Below are 6,060 nucleotides of genomic sequence, written 5' to 3' on the forward strand. Positions count from 1 at the left end.
TTCTTTCCACAATGAGACCCTATGTCCCCATGGTGGCTTCCCCTCAATCACCTGGAAGGTATAGACCTTTTAATGGATTTCCATGTTCATAAGTACTTAGGTATCAGAGAACCATGTTCCAAATCATGCATCTAAAGCTAGCTGTGTAGTTTAGTAACTACCTGTGTGACACTGGGCAAATTCATTAACCTCCTGAGCCTTCAGTTCCCTCAGCTATAAAATGAAGCTCAGACTAGATTGCTTCTGAGGTGTCTTCTAGATCTAAAACATCTGGTCATGAGCAAATTGATTTTTTTAATTTCATGTCTGTCTCCTCTGAAATAGGGATGCACTACCTTGTTTGCATTCCCTTCCCCTAGAATAGTTGTGAGATTTAAATGATACCATATGACATGTACTCTGTGACTCTAGAAGAAGAATCTAAAAACTCTAGAAATACTTAAGTGAGTGCTTCAAAAGTTCTTTGATTTCATGATTCAGGAGGCAGTATGACCTTCTTAAGGCTAATAATGGTTTGACCTTGCAAACAGGAAGATGTTGATACAATCCCACCTTAGACACTTGCTTACGTGATATTGGACTAATCATTTAGCCTTTGTATGTCTCATTTTTATTATTTGTAAAATGATGAGGTTGGGATTGATGGCCTCTGAGATCCCTTCTGGTGCAGCTAGGTGGCACAGTAAATAGAATGTCAGGCCTGGAGTCAGGGAGACCTGAATTCAAATCTAATTTCAGACATTTACTAGCCATGAGACCCTGGACAAGTCACTTTGTTCTGTTTGCCACAGTTTTATCAGCTGTAAAATGAACAGGAGAAGAAAATGTTAAAATACTGTAGTATCTTTGCCAAGAAAACCCCAAATGGGGTCATGAAGAGTAGGACACAACTGAAACAAATGAACAGCAAAGAACCTCACAAAAAGTCTCTTCTAGCTCTAAATTCATGATCTTATGATCTGTATTGGAATTTCTGCCATTAAGGGGGAATAATCATATTCAATTATATAAAGGGGATTTCACAAGAAAAAATAGACTTGACTATTGAATGTAAGCTTCTTGAGCACAAGAAATATTTTTCTTTAGAGACTTTCATTTTGTCTTGGAGTTATGGATGCATGCTATAGTGGAAAGACAATAGAGTTGGAGTCAGATAATCTTGGTTCAAATCCTGGCAATGTCCCTAGATGCCCAGGTGTACCTAAGAAAATTATTGAACTTTGTACCTCAGTTTCCTTTGAATGTGTGGACCTAGATAACCTTGGAGGTCTTTTGTGTCACTATCATCTTTCTTTTTTCCTCAAGGCCTAATGCAAATCCTTATAAATATAAGACACTTAATAAATGATATTTGAATTAAATTGAATTCTTCTTTACTGGCATAAAAGTAGGAGCAATGGGTGGAAGTTGCAGAAATGTAAGATTCTACTTGACTTAAAAAAATCTTCATGACAATTAGAACTGTACCAAACTGGAAAGGGCTTGATTTGTAAAGTGTTGTATTCTTCATAACCAATGAGTTTCAAAAAAGGAAGCATGGCCTCCTCTTTTTATAGGGACATTGTAAAGGAGATTCCATGTCTGGAACAGAGTGAGCTAGATGAACTCTCAGATTCCTTCCCACTTTTAGGTTTTTCTGTAAAGTGATTTAATATCTTTGAGCTCAGTTACCTCATCTATAAAATGAGGGAAATCATAGATAATTACACCATAGAGTTGTAAGAAAATTATTTTGTTAACTTTGAAGTGTTATGTTAGTGTGAGTCACTATCTTCATTATTCTCAGTCATCATTGTTATCATATCACTCCCTCTCAAACCAAAAGATTTTCAGCTTCCATAGATTGACTGTTCAGGTAATACAGAACTCATCCTATCCTGTTCAAACCTATAGCAGAGTCGTGAAGGGGGCCAGGGATTCCCCTTCCCTCCAGGGCAGAGACTCATCGGGTCAAAGTGACTTAAACAAAGGTCATAAGGTATAGATATGATGACTCTGGCATCATTCAGCATCTTAATAAATAAGGGAATCTAAATCGTGTCTCCTAATAAAGCTTGAAGATTACAATGCTGTCTTTCATACCTACATGTGAAGCCAAACAAGAAAATTCTTGTATATTACGTCAATGAAGAATCATGTTAGACATAAAGATGGAGTTCCACAGTTAAGGGATTAAATCATTAAATCCATCGCCCTGTGAAAAATGAGAGTTTGGACCAGATGACCACCAAAATTCCTCTGACTTTAATGTTCTTTGCCAAGTTCTCAGTTTATGAACAAAGGAATTTTATGAAGTCACCATTCCTTTAATCCTCACTCTTCAAATATCTTAGCACTCCAGGGCCACCTTCTTTCAAAATTGAGCAATTGGAGATATTTGTCATCTTTGTTACTCAACCAACTTCCTTTGTTTGCCCCCTCCATCATTCTAACCTTTCTCAACTTTGCTCTCATCTAACTCACTAGCTTATGTGACATGGAAGAAATTACTTCCCCTTTCTAAGCCTCAGTTTCTCCTTTTATATATACAAAATGAGGGAGGTGATCATCTTTAATAGCCCAGGATCCTATGAAAAGAGTGAGGATGTAACTGAACACTCAAAATATATTAGTAAATAAAGAATAAAAGTATGACCCTATCTCCCAGAGATGTTTGTATTCTAAAAGAAATATCTTGAAAATGGGGGAAAAGACTATATCTAAAGAAATGAACATTTGTTGGCAGAATTTCAGATGCAGTAACAGTGCAATTGGGAGATTTTTGTGGACAGATCCACATAATGCAACCTTCAGCCTAAGTATAAGACTTGTACCTTCTGTCAACATTGAATAGAAGTCTGGTTGGATAGGGGGAAAGAACACAAAAGCAAAGAAAAATAAACCAAAAAAACCCAACATTCCTTACTCCCATTCTCTGGGGCACAGAATTGTTCTAGCCTAAGAGGCAAAGTTACAGGGGTCTTCTAATTATAGTTCAATCAGTCAAAGTCCCCAGGGCTATGGGGAGGCAAAGCGTGAACTGAATTGACACAGCATACAGAAGAGACAGACATGGAGTTTGGCAAAAAATTAAAAAAAAAACACAGACTCTTTTCTTGGCACAAATTTACCTTGAGCTGACACTATATGAGAAAGCTTTGGCAAGTAGAGAAAAGAGATTCTTGCAATCAATTAAACACACTGAGCAGAGTGGATCATAAGACTTGTAGCTGACTACAACCTTAGATATTTACAGTAATTTTACAGATGAAGAAAAGGAATTGTCCAAGGTCACATAGGTGGTAAGTAGCAGATCTCAAAAGGGATACAGATATTTTTGTCTCCAGTCTTGCCACCACATCTTAAGCAGGGATTCAACCTTTTCTAAGTTATTACAAAAAGTTGTTACTAAAAATTACTTAAAGAGAAGAAGCTCCATGAGGCATTTTAATGTCTTCAAATGTCTCCCAAATCTTGAAAAAGTAATCTCCTTTTTAATTTCATTGTTTTAAGGTGAGTCACTGAAAACATTTTTCATTAAAAGAATGAGAAAGTAAGAGTATGGAATCCTAGAAAATCTCCCTATTATTAACTCTTTCAGAAGGGCCCAATCATCTCCAAGACTTTAATAACACCCTCCCCTCATATCCTTCGCAAAGTTTTCCCCAAAGGGAAGCATTTATAGTCATGTCTTCTCAACACCCCACATCTTTCTGGTACCAAAAACCTTTCCATCACAGGAACAGAATTTGGCCACAAATCCTAAAGAACAATATAGCTGGCGTTAGTAATAATACCTGGGGTATCTAGGTGGCACAGTAGATAAAACACTGAACCTGGAGTTAGAAGGACTGAGTTCAAGTCTGCCCTCAGATACTATCAACTATTTGACTTTGAGCCACATCTGATTCAATTTCCTCATCTGTAAAATCGGGACAATAATAGAACCACCCTCCCAGAGTTACTGAGATGATCAAGTGAGATAGCATTTATAAATCACTTAGCACAATGACTGGCACATAGTAAGCACTACATAAATGTTAGCCGTTATTATATTATACTTCAAAGTTTATAAATATCATCCAGTTTTGTCTTCATAATAACCCTGAGAGACAGGTGCTATTATCATTCCCATTTTTATAGATGAAAAAACTGATACTGAGAGAGGTTAAGTGATTTACTCAGGGTCATACAAGTAGTGTCTGAAGCAAAATATGAACACAGGTCTTACTGGTTCCAGGTTCGATGCTCTATCCACTAATATCCAGGCTCCTGGAAGAAGAGAAAAATGGAGTTCAGAGTTGAATAAGTGAAGGAAATGTGGTGAGGCAGCTGTTCTGTTTGATTATTTCGGTGGTTCCAGAATACAACCACTGAGGTATTTGAAGTGGATTTCATCTCTCTATCTCTCTGTAACTCTGTCTCTCTGTGTGTCTTTGTCTCTCCTCTCTATCTCTCTCTGTGTCTCTGTCCCTGTCCCTCTTTGTCTCTCTCCTCTCTGTCTGTCTCTTTGTCTCTGTCTCTGTGTCTCTTTCTCTCTGCTTAGCAAAAGGAGAGACAGGAGTGATTTATCTCCTTCAAAAGCTTCCAATTATCCCATTTATGACTCTCATGCTTTCACTCACCAATAAAACTTCTTGTCTGTGTCCCATATCTTGTGAAGAAGGCTCTCTGTGGCTGACTGAAGACAAAACTTTAGTCTCACAACCTAATCTAGGAGAAATCCTAAATGAGGACGGCTTCCTTCCCATAGCAGACTTACCCTCCCTCCCCTTCCAAATTCATTTAACAGGTCTTCCTAAGTGCCTAAAGGGAAATAATACAAAATTTTCCTTGAAAGTTGCTCCCTACCTTCTGGAGTTTAGACTTTCCCGGAGCAGAGAAAAAAATCTACTGAGACCAGTAAAATACCATTTGGGCATGAAGGAGCCAAAGTAAAGATCCTGACAAAGAAAAGATTTGGGGAATGCTTGAGGAGAGAAAGCACATTTCTGACTGGTGGAAGGTGTGTCAGTTGGGGAGAAGAAGACATGTCAGAAAAGCCTACAGGAATACTGGCAGCTGAGTGGAACCTTGAAGGAAGAGAAGGATGAAGGATAGAGATGAGGGGGAGTGTATTTCAGACACTGGAGAGGACATATGGGAATTCATAGTGGCTGGCCATGTAATGTGGAGTTAAGGGAACAGCTAGTATTCCAGTCTACCTGAGACTTGTTGGAAGAGAAACTGTGTGAATGAGCTGGCTATCTACCCCTTGGGAAGGATTCTAATGGGGATGCCTGGGAGTTTCAGTGTGTGTGTGTGTGTGTGTGTGTGTGTGTGTGTGTGTGTGTGTGTGTGTGTGTGTGTGTATGTTGATGTGGGGGTGGGGATGTTCCACTCAATTCAGGAAAGATTTAATGGGTACCTAAAATGTTCAAGTACCATACTAGACTTGGTGATTCAAAGGTGAAAAAAGAAGTCATGGCCCACCAGAAGCTCATAATCTACCATGGGGATAGAGTATGGTATTGCATTAATATTAATGCCTAAAAGGAAGTTATCAAAGAAAAGATGAGATAAGTTACAGTGTTCTAGGAGTACTTAAAGAAGAGGGATTTTTAGGAAAAGGGAGATAATCATGATCATGATCAGCTAGGGATGTCAATGTGCTTTTATTAATCACTTCCTACATGACAGGCACTTTGCTAAGTGCTGGGAATGCATAGGAAGGTAAAAACAGAATCCCTGCCTTCTAGGAGTTCACAGTCTAATTGGAGAGACAATATAGAAGATAGGTAGAAGGTGAATATAATCTCAGAAGGATGGCACAAGCAGGAGAGGAGAGGCACTGAAAGCATCTATTGCAGAAGATGGGATTTGACTTGAACAAAGCAGGGGAAGTTGAGACACAGGTAAGGCAAAAGAGCTTTCTACATGTGAGGAACAGAGGAAGGGGTTAAGCATTTATTAAGCTCCTGTGATGTGCCAGGTATTGTAATAAGTACTTTCAAATACTGCATATGATCTTCACAACAACTTTGGGAGGTAGGTGCTATTACTATCCCCATTTTATAGTTGAGAATATTGAGGGAGACTGGT

The sequence above is a fragment of the Notamacropus eugenii genome, chromosome 5, assembly GCF_028372415.1.
Source record: "Notamacropus eugenii isolate mMacEug1 chromosome 5, mMacEug1.pri_v2, whole genome shotgun sequence".
In the NCBI taxonomy this organism is placed as follows: domain Eukaryota; kingdom Metazoa; phylum Chordata; class Mammalia; order Diprotodontia; family Macropodidae; genus Notamacropus; species Notamacropus eugenii.